Source organism: Notamacropus eugenii, chromosome 6 (assembly GCF_028372415.1).
Source record: "Notamacropus eugenii isolate mMacEug1 chromosome 6, mMacEug1.pri_v2, whole genome shotgun sequence".
In the NCBI taxonomy this organism is placed as follows: domain Eukaryota; kingdom Metazoa; phylum Chordata; class Mammalia; order Diprotodontia; family Macropodidae; genus Notamacropus; species Notamacropus eugenii.
The window spans coordinates 159,641,197-159,656,701 of NC_092877.1; the positions used below are offsets into that span (position 1 = coordinate 159,641,197).

General features: G+C 38.0%; 1 long non-coding RNA gene across 2 annotated transcripts; it reads right to left on the minus strand.

Moving 5' to 3' along the window:
• Nucleotides 1–9,119: 9,119 nt before the first annotated feature.
• LOC140510741 (uncharacterized) lies at nucleotides 9,120–15,236 on the minus strand. 2 transcript variants are annotated; one of them, XR_011969358.1, is made up of 4 exons: nucleotides 15,132–15,236; nucleotides 13,475–13,803; nucleotides 12,804–12,918; nucleotides 9,120–10,081 (listed from the first exon to the last, which is right to left on the minus strand). It is a non-coding gene; the product is annotated as an uncharacterized lncRNA (long non-coding RNA). The 2 variants fall into 2 exon arrangements; XR_011969357.1 differs by lacking the exon at nucleotides 12,804–12,918 and having other exon boundaries at nucleotides 9,122–10,081.
• Nucleotides 15,237–15,505: the final 269 nt, after the last annotated feature.

The following is a 15,505-nucleotide window of genomic DNA, read 5'->3' on the forward strand; positions in this document are numbered from 1 at the left end:
CAATGTAAGGTTTAAAGATGGATAATTTCTTCTTAGTTGGATCAAAAAGGGATTCATAGAAGGTGTAGCATTTGAGATTGCAGAGAATGTCAACAGATGGTAATTTGATTACTTACTGATGGGGAGCCAGAATGAAAGATTGGAATTTCTAAATGGTGATGCTTCAGGATGAGAGGAGGAAGGTTCAGGGGCTGGTGTTAAGTACAATATTAAAGTGGGTGAAGTTGAATTCTAGATTGCTGGGGAATATGAAATGGCCAAGGAGAAAGTAGACTTGGTGATCTGGGAAAGTTTGAGTGATTATTGCTCCTGATATAAAGAAATCAGATTCATTGAGTGATAGAAGGGAGAAAGGAGAAAAGGCACATAAGAAGACTGCTATCAGTAGAGAGAACTATGAAGTGATAACATATGATGAGAAGTTCTATAGTTTGGCCATATTGATACTTGGGCCAATTTGTAAACGGAGGACAAGGAGGTTAAGAGATGTGTAGATGAGAAGTTGGACAGATTTTCAGCATAGACCTTAAAAACACTGAAGATAAGATGGAGAGAAGAATATAAATGAGAGTCAGAAATTACTTAGGAATGTGGAAAAAGATCGATGAGTGCAGTCATATAGAGGAATAACATAGACTTTGATGAGTCATAAAGAAAGGGTAGAAGAAAATCAATCTAGAAAGACTACAGAATCAGAGAATGTGGGCCAGATTTGAATTCAGGGATTTTGACTCCAGGTCAGGTACTCTATCCATTGCACCACCTAGCTGCCCCCACTAACATAACTGGGGTCTAAAAAGAATTCCAAGTTTGACTTTCCTCCATTTGGATCATGAGAAGTGGGTAAACAACTTTGAAAGGCTTAAGGTCTGACTAATGAAGTGACCAACTTTCATTCCAGAGGATTCGTGATGATCTGTGGGGATAGCAGGGATGGAAATAGGCTGAGATATACATTTTTTGTATTTGGATGATGTGGGAATTAATTTTCTTTGACTATGCCTATATGTTAAAATTATTTTGTTGTTTTTCTCTCTTAAATGAATGGGGGCAGGAGAAGGAGAGGGGTAAGAGGCCAAGAATATAAATACTTTTTAATTAAAAAATAAGGCAAAAATAAGGGCAAAAAAAGAGGGATTATTAAAAAAAATCTTCCTGGCAAAGAATATTTAATACAGAATATCCAATACAGGAAGTAGAGCATTGTGGTCAGAAATAGGTTTAAGATGAAGAGAAAGTAGCTAATAAAGGGATCCTAATTTTCTGATTTAAATTCCCCCACTGGGGTGTATCTTGGAACTAAAATGACTGTAGATATGTATGCTTATTTTAACTAGCCCCAAATCTTCTTTTCACGATCAGAAACAGGTGTGACACAGCTGGAAGAGGTAGGTTGCCATGGTTACAGTAAAAGCCTCTGCTCGGATGTGTTAAAAGTCATGTTTCAATAATCAATATTAAATTTGATCCTACAGTAAACTGAAGTGAATGAAATGCCTTCTGGTATTTGCTCACCTGCAGGAGACAGATTTACTCTCTCTCACAGACCTCAAGTTACTCTGTCATAAATGATCTTTAGGGAATTAGATTTTGACTATTGTGCAGTGATAGAGCCAACATGCTTCCCAAGGGCTAGGCCTACAGTCCAAAGGAAACCTACAGCATTTGAGAGTCAGTCAAATGATAAATATTGATAGCTTATGGGAAACCAGGTACTACTCTAAAAGACAGGAATAAGAAGATAAATGTGAAAACAGTCCCTGTCCCCAAGGAGCTTCCATTATTATGAGGAAGATGACATAAACACACGCACACGTTTAAATAATATATACGGAATGAACACAAAATAGATTCTGAAGAGTGGATGCAAAGTGGATGGGTGGAGAGGATCAGAATGAAATTCAACAGGAGTTGAGTGTTGAAGAAAACATTAGAGTCTAAGAGGTCATAGCATGGAAAGAATGTGTTTAAGACCTGGGGGAGAGCCAGTGCAAAGGGATGGAGAGAGGAGATGGAGGCATACGTGTAGAAGTATGAACAAGCTGGTATACCTGGGTCACAGAGTATGAGGGGAACGATGGAGCCCCAGTGATTTATTGAACAATAAATTTCATGATCCAACTTATGTGATGGGAAGATCAGTTTGGAGGGAGTTGGGGTGGGAAATAGGAGGTTATAGTTCAGGTGAGAGGTGTTAAGGGCCTTAATTAGAGTGCAAGTGCAAGTGGATAAGAAGGGATGAATGGGAGAGTTGTTGTGAGGATAAAAACAACAAAGTTTGGCAATGTTTGGGGGAGTCAGAGTGAGAAGTGAGTAAGACATGAGGTTATGGACATGGAATGGTGGTGACCTCAGCAGAAATAGAGTTCACATAATCATAAGAGTTGGAAAAAAGGATTATGATTCCTTTCTTAAAATAATAGTGTGTGTGAAATTTTTTGTGCTTCATCTCAAATGAAGATAACTTCTAAAAATGTACAACTTTGGTTGCTGTTTGATTGTATCTGACTCTTTTGTGACTCTGTTGCATCAACACTGCACAATGGGGTTTTCTTGGCAAAGATACTAGAGTGGTTTGCCATTTCCCTCTCCAGTGGATTAAGGTGAACAAAGGTCAAATGACTTGTCCAGAGCCACATAGCTAGTAAATGAGGCTGGATTTGAATTCAGGTCTTTCTGACTCCAGGTCCAGTGCTCTATCCATTGAGCCATCTAGCTGTGTTATTTAATCATTACTGTGTCCTAAAAGTTGTAAGCTACTAAAGCTACTAAGAATTTTGGGACACCCTGTATACACATATATTTATACATGTGTATGTATATGTGTGTGTATGTATTTCCTCACTGTATGATTTTAAATTTACCATGCTAAAACTAGGAAATAGTAATTCCATATTTGTATTCTTTAAATGAGGCACTTCCCTCTAGTGTCACTTAAATTGTGTGACTGTAGCAGGGAGTGTTCAGTTCCTTGCAGGGCCATTTTCCTGTCATCTTCTAGAGTACATTTCTATTTTGGCTTAGGCCACATCTACTGGAAACTCATTCTTTTTTCAGATCTAAACATTAAAATAATCACTTTAACATCCTGTGGAAGTTAAAGCAAAACATTTTACTTAGATTAGAAAAAAAGATTTAGTAACGTAAAATTTCAGTCAACACAATAACACAACCCTGACATCTTCCCAGTCCTACCCCCTCTCCCCACCAAGTTCAAGGTTTTCTTCCCCCTCCCTCCAAATCTAACACTCAATTCACTCAAGATAATTAGAAATTGTCCCAATAACCTATGACCTATAACTCTTTTTTTTAAGCAGGGAAGGGAAGAGAGTATAATTTTCTAGTTAGAGTGGGAATAACTTCCTTGTAGTTATAAGTTCCTGATAGTTTTGTATTATAAGAATTTGTTTGGTATGATATTTATAGTAGGGATATAACTCTGTGAGGCTTCTATGAATCTTTCTATGAAGCTCATCCTCAGGGATACACTATACAATTTGTCAAGCTTCTCCCTTCAGACAACAAAAACTCTAGGAAATACTGTAGGGTTTGTCACCATTAAAAAGGATTAAATTGGCAAGGCATGGCCTCTAGAGGCTTATGATTTAACTCAGGAATTGTGTTCTTGCTATCAAACACAGCTCTGTCTGAGAGTACCTTGGCTATTAGAGCATAGCTCATCAGATCAATTTCCTCTTAGATATCAGTCATTTAAAGAAGTTCTAAATAATATGTTGTAGCTGATTGTGCTTGTCTATCAAAATTAATTCTTTGTTTGAAAACAAATATTGTGAATTAGACTGTATCTCAGAGATGAAGAAAATAAAAAAATAATACAAGGACTAATATATAAAGAAAAATGTGTCTAGTATAATTTGATACCTTTTCTTTCTACAATCAACTGCTATCAAGGCAATTAACTTTATTAATTTCCATTTTTATCATAGAACTAGGACACATCATTCATCTGAGCTGTTCTTAAAATACCGAGGAATCTATTCTGTTATTTTTTTAATCTCCTGGTTACTGATCTGAAATTTGGCACATCAGAGCTTTGGTGGGTGGCTTTAGATAATGAAATTCCCAATCACTTGAATTTTCATATTTTGGCCTCTTATTTGATTTTACATTTACATCAACTGTTGACTCTGTCCCCCACCAGCCTCTTTCTCTTTAAATTGGAGCCTTAGCCCAAGTGTTGGAAAGGAAAAGTTATCTTGTCCCATACCACTGCAAATCAAGGTTAAGGAAAACAAATTGGTAGTGATTTCCACTCTTTCCTTCCTGTCCCACAGGAGTCTCCTACAAGAGAGCTGGTATAGATTATTAACATATTTTTGTTGATAGGAATCTCAACAGATAATTATAAATTAAATTATAAACTGCTTTGAATTAAATCATAAACTAGAGTACTAGATTTTTGGATTTGGGGTCACATTTTTCTTGCATAAAATAAATACTATAGGTTTCAAGATGTTTAAATTAGAAGCATAGATTTCTTGTTAAACTTAATCTGATTACAGCAGGTAGTGAATAACCATCCTTTGATTGTTAACCAGGTAAGAGTTAATGTCTAGGAAAAAGCCCAGTTCAGGAGATAACTCAAGATTAAATAATACAACCACTAGGTGGCAGTGATAGCTGCTATCTTGATCAAAAGAAAGGCTCAGAAACAGGTGAGTTTTATGATTTCATTCTCTGCAATGATGCTGCTGAGTTGGGATGCAGAGGAAGTATACTGACCTCTCAGTTGTTCTGAGAAAATGGACAGCCTTCTGTCTCTTTGCTCTACCTCTTTACCAAGCAGCAACAACTTGCTATCTTGTGTGGATTGCCACTGATTTACCCAATCAGGATAAGCACATTTGCCAAACCTTCTCTTTTCCATGTACTGGTTGTACTTCATGGAGACTAATCATATAACCTCAGCATAACTGAAGGGGCTCTCAAAATTGTGAACAATTTTTAAAGATATATATTAATATTCTACTTTTGCCATAGAACTAATTAAGAATGACACATACCAACATACCTACAACCCCCATACTCTGATTCCCTATTTCTCTAAGACCTTTGCAGTTTACAGACAGTATATAAACTATTCCCAAGAATTCTGGGAAATGCACAGTTCAGTTTATTTATTTATTTATTTATTCATTTATCTATTCATTCATTCATTCATTCATTCATTCATTCATTCATTCATTCATTCATTCATTTATTTATTTACATTCTGGATATACCTCCATCTGATATTTAACTAATGCATCCAGTAGGGCTGCTTGTTAGATGAAGACTAAAGAATTCTGAATCCAAAATCTAGGTTTCTTCTCTGGCCCAGAGATGACACATGCTTCCATGACTAGGACCTTTTTGGGTCTTGGCATCCTTGTTACTGGCAAGGACCTTTGACTGTTTCTTACCATAGCAAGGTTATCCTTAGAAAGCAAGAAGAGTAAAGCCAGTGACTGGACCTAGCAAGGGAATACCTGCTGCAGGCATGTCCTTAAACATGGCTTCTCTTAATGTCACCTTGTTGCAGTACTTCCAGTTATATACATATATATATATATATATATATATATATATGCATATGCATAGATATGCATACATATATATGTGTTTACTCTCATAACAAATATTCTGATGTCCTTATACAGTTAGTAGGAGGAGGGGCAGACACAATTAAAGGGATCCTATAATAGCATTACTGTGCATATAACAGCTTAGTTTACCATAATTACACTAAATGAACAACCTAAGAGAGTTCCCAAGAAATTAAATTTCGTTATATCTCATTGTTTGTTTCTGAGTTACAATAAAAATTGTCATTCAATGAGGGAGTAGAGGATGGTTAGGAAAACTGAATTTGTGTATGTTGGTGTTCATTTGAGGGCTGAAGGTGTGCTGACTTATTCAATTTCAGATTCAAATTTGTTGGAAAATTACTATCCATAACATGGAGTACTTTAACTATCTTTGGGTCTCATTTTACTGATGTAAAAATGAGGGTATTGGAATAGATGATCTATGAGACTCCTTCCATGCCCATATCATAGCACCCCTTGAAACTTCTGTATGCTGTTGATACATTGAGAACCAGAATAGGTGGTCTTTCATATGGAAATTAGAATACTTCCTTTCTGGATAAAATTGCATTATTTTAAATATTCAAATGGCTCTGAAATGTAACTGGTTTCTACTTGTGAATGGTATTTTGATGAAATCATTCAATGTAATTATCAGGAAAGCTACAGAGGTTTTAAAAATTAGCATATTTAGCAAGGATGTTCAATGGATAGTAACATGAACTCCACCATTTGTTCAGCTCTAGGCCCAGATTTGCCACTAAATAATTATGGAAAATTTAGTTAGCCTTCTTGTCCTGGTTTCTTCATCCTTAAAATGAGAGCATCAGACACGATAATCTCTCAAGTTTTTCCAGTTCTGAAATTTGATGTTATCATACTCAACAATAAAAGTCCCTTTAGAGGGTGATGTCTCTGTCTTCACTGACATCATCATCATCGTTAGACTCAACATTTATAGTTTTTCTTGCAATATTTTCTTTCGAAATCAGCAAATGTTCAGTAACTTTTCTGTTACAAAGTCTCGTTAGAGTCTTCTTGTATGAAAATGTTGTGACTTTAATGAACTAAGCTGAAATTCTCAACATGTTCTTACACTTATTACAACCAATTTGATCAACGTATTCATCTGTGATATATAGTCAGCATTAGGAGGCACCTCACATGTCATCTATGCTGAGATAAGACATATAGGGATTCCTTTTGCATACAGGAGTCTCTCCCCTTACAGGCAGTCAATCAGGCTCCCTTTGAACATTTTGAATGATGGAAAAGTCATAACTTTATAGGGAAGACGTTTCCACTTTTGGACAATTTAAATTTTTACCCATGTATTAATAATTATGATTTTCCCACATGTTAGAATTTGTTGACTGACCTGAACAAGGAGTAACCCCAAAAAGCACTGATCAAGCAATAGGTGTGATAGGTCTGATCATGCTACTCAAAAATGTTCAGTGGCACTGAATTGTACAAGTTCAAGATAACCTTTTATATATTTGTCTAATTTCCTCACTATATTGCGAGATTCCTATGAATAGTAGTATCTCACTGCCTTACGTGTAGTTGTATAGCCATACAGGTCTACTGTTGATAATTCTGTTGTGATTGGAGAGGGCTGTTCTGAAGAAGCATTTGTAAGTGCTCATTTACATTGATGATGGCATAATTAATGATAACAATAATGACAGGCACCAAATTATGTCTGTGATGGATGTGAATAGAAGATTATATTACATAACTGGTACCTGAGGTAGAAGCCATGAACATGATATTGCCTGATTAAAGAAGTGTCACTCCCCTCATTGCACTGCCCTCCATAGAAAACCCATCTTCATAAAGTTTCTGAGTTGGACCAGCCTGTGATCTTTTTACTCTCTTGTACATTTCTTAGATTGTTAGGAAGTGTTTTATCCCAATGACCAGGATGCTGCTCCAAACAGTATTATCAGTATGGCCCAGTTGTGCAATGTTTTAGGGTTCCTATTTTCACGACTCTCTGTTGGATGGCCTTTCCTTAGTTTGCTGTTGTCTCTGTTGCCCCACGACATAAATGACACTCCTTTGTCTTAGTGTGTTTGTCCTTCGTTGCCGAAGAAGACTATGCCATCAGGGAAATAATGACATGATTTGCATTTGACTTTGTTTTGAGTGAGGGAGGGCTATGCATGCCACCAGCCTCACTTCTCCTCCAGAGCCATCTGAATCCAGTGACCAGATATTCATCAGGATGACTGGAGATGACCCAGGATGAGGCAGTTGGGGTTAAGTGACTCACCCAAGGTCACACAGCTAGTGAGTGTCAAGTGTCTAAGGTGAGATTTGAACTCAGGTCCTCCTGACTACTGCACTGGTGCTCTATCCACTGCACCACTTAGCTGCCTCTTTGTCTTAGTAATGTTACCTAGAAAGATGTGAAGTATATACCAGAAGTTTTCTGTCCATTATATCACCAGCACTCTTCTATATATACCCCAAAATATCATTTAGAATTTGAGAAATGAACTGTACTGGAGTGGGCATCCTTGTAGATGACAATGTCATCCACAAATACCCAATACAACAATAATGCATAAAAATGTACGATCTATTCTAGTGATAACACCATGCTGCAAGCTCATAATCTCCAAGCTATATGGAATGAGAAGATGTCAAAATGCAGTGATTGAGTGGAAGAAATAAAAACCATGTGGAAATCCAAAGAAGTCAATGTATTCCCAGATATCCTGTTGCTACTTGGATCATGGCAGAATTAATTTCAATGAATATAGAGTTTACATCCCAATTCTCCCTATTCCATTATAAAAAGTAGTCATTTAATCCACTTACACAACCCTTTGCAGAATATTAAATGCAGAAGAGTAACAGCAGAATTGTGATTTATCCTAGAATTTGCAATTATTAAGCATCTACTGTGTGCCAGGCACCATGCTACACAGTGCGGAGTGGATATGAAAACAAAAGTGGAACAGAATAAGGTAACAGTGATGATGATGATTGTAAGGACAGCAGCAAATGCTCACATTTGTCTTGCAGGTCTACTCTTCAAAACAACATCCCTAAGTACTGCTACCAGGCAACCTCATTTACTTTAGTTGGAATCATAGAATCAAAATCCAGAAAAGGAAATGTCTTCCAAGTCGTGTCATGCATCCCAAACTAATTTTCCATCTCTGTGTCTTTGCACAGGTTGTGCCTCTCCTTTGTCACTTGTATCTTTTGGATCTCAACCCTACCCCTCAGCCCCATCCAAGATTTAATCAAGGACCACTTCCTTCTGAGGCGTTTCATGGGCCTTAAAGTTCTTGTGACTCCCTCCCCCACCCACGCTGCCTTTGCTTTCTATTTATTTCATATATATTTTATATTTTCTTTTCCACTGACATATCATTTTCCCCAACCCAGTATAAGCTCCTTCAGGGCTGAAACTTTCTGTTCTTGCATTCCTACCGCCCAGAAGGGTGAATGACTCCTAGGCTCTTAATGAATGCTTGCTGAATTCAATTCAACTTTACTCATTTGAGGATTCTCCTGAAATCCAGATTTCTCAGGATATGAGCATAGGCCATCTTCCAGCAAGCCTCAGTGTGGGAAGTTTTACTGAACTACCCAAGTCCGGATAATCCATCTGATATGAATTCCAAGGCAAGGACAGGAGATGTTTGATCTTTTGGAGGTGGTTGCTGCACTTTGGGTGTTTCACAGATCAAATCCTTAGGCTTTAAAATGAGAACTGAGGTATCCTAATTAATAACTAAAATGGATAAAAGGGGACCACTGAATGGGGCTTAGGTTCCTATGGTGAAATATCTCGACCCCTTAGCAATTTCAGGCAGCATGCAACAGTAGCACTGTTTTAAGAATTTACCTGGAGGAAAGAAGGAAATCAGGATTGGAAACACTCAGAGGTTTTCTTTTATAGGAAAGCAGCCAAACATAGCCTAGATGACACTTCTTAGTCTCATTGTCTACGTGGAAGGGATCTGCTTTCTTTGCCTGACACCACTCAAGCAATGGTGGCTATGACCTCCTGTGGCTGTGAGATTTGCCTGCAGAGAAGGAAGTAACTTCCCAGTGATGGCAGTGGGAAAGGGTAGTGCATTCATGCATGATGTGAAATGTGATAGTGGTGATTTTTCTCATGATGATTATGAACTGGTCTTCCTCTACATGAATGATCCCATTGGAATAAAGAAGGATTTTCTCATTTGAGGTCTTTCTGCTTCCCTGAAGTGTGCTTTCTCTGCTCTGTCCTGGCAGCTTCCAGAATTGAAGTTATTGAGCTTCATGGTTTCATTAATGTTCCCAATTGCATCTGGAGAACAAATCAAGGGGCAGAGAGCTGACTGGTTCACTAGCTTTGAAAAAGGGAGGAGGAGCGTAAGGCAACAGCATCCTTAACAGATGGTAAGTGTGATCAGTGGTGAAGTCAATTATTTGCCTTCATTTCCAGCAGGTGTTGAATGGCCCCAGTTGAAGAGTTACAAAATAGCCTGGAATAAAATGATGACCAAGGTCAGGAAGAATGAATGAGGAGCTTTTGAGAGAGATCAGATCAAAGAAAGTGTGAAGGACATCTTAGTTGTCGAAATACTTTGTGAAGTCCACCTCCACTCTAAAGGGCTTATCTGAAGTTATGAAATAAAGTTTTCACATGCAAAAGACTGGCTGAACCATGAAATTTCCAGTTATTTCCTGCCTTTGATTTTACCAGGACCTGGCAGTTGCAGAAAGTGGAAAATGAAAGCAATGGAAAAGTTAAGAAGACTATTATAAAGCTGAAGAGGGTGGAATTTGAAATTTAGATTGAGAATCTTAAAAGAAATTCAAATAGTTACCCTCCTACTCTAATCTGCCTACCACATGACTCTGGTTTGGATCTTTAGAATGAATGAATTGAATATTCTTGTGCAAAGAGCAGCACTATGAAAATGTGATGTCATATTTAACAGGGGGCAAGGGGAAGAATGCATCCTACATTTGGTGACCTTTTGCAGCTCACTGATGTAGAATACATTATAATTCTGTAGGGAGTTTCAGATAATAGAAAAGTGATAGTTTTTTCATTGAATAACTGAGATTTATCCTTCTGCTGAGTGTTGTAACCTTGAGTAGATTAAATATTGAGTCTTGGTATCTAGTACAGCCAGAAGAATAAAGGCAAAATCTATAGGCAAACAACTTTCCCAGCACCCTCTTTAATTTTATGCACAGTGAAAAGTCGAGAAACCTCTACATAAACATAGTTATGTAGACCTTATTTAGCTCAGTAAATGAAGATGGCTGATTGCAAAAGCAGTTGGTAATACTGTTATCAAATTCCAGGTACTGTTATCAAGAAATTAGAAGTCAACCAGTGATCAAGTCCATTAGTGGGAGTGATTTATGTTTTCTTCAAAATCTATGTCATATTCATTCATAATTCAGTTTCTCTGAACAGCAGGTTGACTCAAAGTTTCTTACAGGACTCATACAAAGATTGGATGATAAAGACATGTGGTACAGGCAAAGTAATTTGTCAAATCTCATACATGTTGGTCTTTTTAAAGCAGCAGAGGTTGTGCCATGGCAAAGGACATTTTATGATGTTGTAGTTTCTGTTTTCCAGGGATAGACATATTAGTTATTTGTTGTAGTAGTTTTGAATGTGATGATTGGGATCAATGAAGTTCTTGAAATATGGGGCTCATTTCTGGTTATATCCCTCATTCTGTGTAAACCAACTGTTTGTTGTTATTGTTCAGTTACTTTCAAGTGTGTCTGACTCTGTGACTGCATTTGGAATTTTCTTGGCAAACATACTGTATTGGTTTGCCATTTCCTTCTCCAACTAATTTTACAGATGAGGAAACTAAGGCAAATAGGGTTAAGTGACTTGCCCTGGGTTACATAGCTAGTAAGCATCTGAGGCTAGACTTGAACTCAGGTCTTCCCTTCTCCAGATATGACACTCTATCCAGTGTGTCACCTAACCAACTATACTAGGTTCCCTAATCATCATCTTTTCAGACTAGTATGCCATGTGGATGAGATACATTTGTTATCAATCTTCTCATATCCAGGTAGTGAAATACATTCATCCCAACTTGTCACTGTGGCATAATTGCTTCTTGGAAGAAAATATGAAGCAATGTAAAGAATCTTGAATTTGGAGTCAGATACTCCAGGATCAAGTTCTGCCTCTGTTGTTTATGAACTGGTTGGTGTTGACAAAATTATTAGCCATTGTCAACTTCAGCTTCCTTAACAATAAAGAAATGAAGTACTAGCTACCTCTCAGGGTACAACTGCTTCATTATCCATAAGCTCTGGGTCATGATGACCATAACTCAGTGTTTTTAAATTGTATAATGAGTACTTAGGAAGTACTACTGTGCTACTGAACTCTACAAAAGAGTTCTCTTGGGTTGTATGACTCCAGAGTTATCTTCTTTAAGCCTGAAGAAAGACAACACGTCACTATTATCCATTTAAGGGAGCTTAATTAGCTGAGTCCAGTATCTAAACTGTTCACCAGGTGGCATTCCATTTAAGACACAGACCAAGCATTGCTAGTTTCTGTTTGGAGTATGCCCAAGAGGCAACCCATTGGTATAAAGCACAACATCCTGATCTTTGGGTGCAGATGGGAGCCATCTCAATTATACACACTTGTAGTTTGTGGAAAGGAATGAATGGAAGTAGAAGAGGTATGCATTCCCTATTTCATGCTCAGACTGAGAAGGAAAAGTGTGCAAGATAGTGAGGGGCTTTTGCCCTACATAACAAGATCATAGACTTAGAAAGCATCCATCCAAAGCCAATTAGTATTCAGAATAGCTGACAGTCCTAACAATAGTAGATAAATTCTCTTGCATCTCTTAGTTTTGCTATCTCTGCTGCAGAATCCGAAACTCTCCTGGCTGAATTAGCTTCTCCCTGGGTCAATCAATCAATTAGTCAGTCAACAAGCATAGAAGTACCTACAGTGTGCCAGGCACTGTGCCAAGCTCTAGGGATACAGAGAAAGACAAAATCATAAAGTTCAAATTCCACGGGAAGTGATAACATGAGCCCTAGGAACACAGAATCTATATAGAGGGTAAATATGTTGTAAATTTCCATGGAGTGCCAGTAGCAGGTCAGCAAAACCTCTTGTAGAAGATGGAATTTGGGATAATCTTGAAGCAAGCTGGATAAAACAGGTGGTAGAAGTGGAGAGAGAATATTACTGACCTGGGGTATAGGCAGTCAAAAGGCAATGAGAAGCTGTAGTGCCATGTGTAAGGAGGGCAAGAAGGTCAGAGAGACTGCCCAAGGTTATAGTCCATCTGTCAGGTGATGAGAGTCCCTAGGGTGATGGTTGTATGAATAGAGAGAAGGCATTATTTTAGAATGATGCTCTGAAGGTAGAAATGTTAAGTGTTAGAAACAGATGTGGATATGAGTCAAGGAGTCAAGGATGACACCACAGTTTTGAGCATGGGTGACTGGGATGGTGGTGGTTCTCTCGACAGTAATAGAGAAATTTGCATGGGGGTGAGTTTTGGGAGACATATAATGAGTTCTGTTTTGGACATGTTGAGATATCTGCATGACACCTGTTTTGAAATGTATAATAGGCAGTTGCATTGCAAGATTGGACCCAGGGAGAGAGGAAAAATCTATTTGGATGTCATCTTTGCATAGAATGATAGCTGGATACAATAACTGGACCTACGGGAGCTGATAAGATATCCGAGGGAAGTAGAATAGAGAGAGAAAAGAAGAGAACTCAGGACAGATGGGATCTAGGATGTTGGTGGAGGAGTTTGTCTGGACGCACAGTCTTGAAGAGAGAAAAACAAAGGAGGAGATAGTGAGGAAAGACCTTTGAATGATGTGAGAGGAAAAGGAGGAGTTCTTACATAAAGGTCTTAATTTTTTCAGTGAAGGATGAAGCAGGGTCTTTAGATGACATGTTGGAATGGGAAGAGGATACCATAGGAGTCTTGAATAGCCACTGTGGTAAGTGGGAGAGCAAATTTGTTATGGTGTTGTGTAAGGGTTATCTTGCTTCAGTGAGGAACAAGTTAAGATTTTGGAGCATAAATTTATAGTGAATCTAATCAGCACATTATCTTTTGCAGGCTGGAAAGTTCTTCTGGCTTTATTACCATCCTTCTGCAATGTCATTTCATTCCTCATGGCATCTTGGCTTCTGCCTCTGCCTTCTGTGCCACATCTCTGGGGAAGTCTGAATCACAAGGGCAAAGAAAAGATGGAAAGTGAAAAGAGGGCACCAAAATACACCAATAGTCCTATTTTAATCCCCTTTTATCCTGTTATATGAGGAACGAGAATGAGTAGTTTGGATGATCAGAACTTACTCTGTTAAATGTTCTCTTCCTCTCTCCTCTTCCTCTTTTCCTCTCCTCCATTTCTCCACTTTTCTCCTCTCATTCTTTTCCTCTCATGCTCCATTTCTTCCCCTCCTTCCTTTCTTTGTTTTCTTTTACCCTTTTTCTCCCTACCTCCTCTATCCTTTTTCCATTTCTCCCTATTTCTCCCCCTCTCTCCTTTCCTCCTTTCCTTCTTTTTTCCCACTTCTCTTTTCTTCTCCTCCCTTTTTTTCTTCTCCCCCACCATTCTCCTTCTTTTCTCTCTTCCATACTCCTCCCTTCCCCTCTCCTAAGAACACAGTTCAAGGTGATAAACAAAACAGACAAGAGTACAGCCTACAATTTGTTGCCTTAAAATGAGATGGATTATGGGAAGGCATCATGGCATGGTAAATAGAGTGCTGGTTGTAATATTAAAAAAAATCTGAGTTCAAATCCTGTCTGTGATGTTTACTGGCCATGTGACTGGGGACAAATCATTAACCTTTCAGTGTTTCAAATGACTTTCTAAGGATATATGATAGGAAGTTTGAAATCAGAATCTAGGCAGATTATGACACTAACAGATTACATGTCTAATATATTGAGATGAAATGATATGTGTAAAATACTTTGAAACAATAAAAAATTAATAAATGGAAAGTATTATTATGGGGTTATTCTTAGAGAGACAAGTGGTCCCCACACCACCACAGCTTCTGCAATTGTGTAGCCAAAAGCCTGATATCCTCAATGAGCCACATTCTTTTAAAGACAATTTAATGAGTTAAAAAAAATGGGAATAGTCAGAGTTCTTTCCAGTTCTGAATAAATCATCAGCTAAATTGGGCAGTTTTACAATTGCCTGTGAATCTTGATGTACCTGATTTAACTGTTTGTTGATATCTCCATCCTGTGAATTGGTAGTTGTCATGTGGAATACAGATGACCATTTTATTGGAGAATAAATAAAACAGCAAGCCCCAAACATGAAATTTAAAATCATGTTATATTTTGGATAAGATGTCCCTGGGATTACAAGTAGGTGTTTTCAAGTAAATGCTATTGGTTCACAGATGCATATGAACCATATAAAATTACCGTAATTCAAATTAGGTAATTTAACAAATTGCCAGTATACGCATATATGTGTATATAAATGTGACTTGGGGCCTTAAGGACTTTCTCCCACAGATGGACTCACCTAGAACCAGACTTTTCCTAGATGTACCTTGAACCCAAGGGCACTGAGAGAGGGCTTTCTGTTCTATGCCTGGCTCCTTATGCCCCACTCCCTTGCGCAGCCCTTCCTCACTCAAACCAAAGTCCACTGCAAGTCATGTCATCATCACCCTGATGTCACAGTCCTCTTAGAGAACAAAGCAAAAACACAACAATGCCTCACCCCATATTTACTCTGGGGAAATCTCTAAAACAAAGTTTAGTTGTGACTCGTCTCCAGTCTTCACAAAATGTGAGTAACAGGATCTCTTTTAGAAAGAATACTAGGCACAAAAGAGCTATTTATTTCCTCTGCCAAAGAAGCTATATTCAAAAGATTTGATGGAATCACAGAAA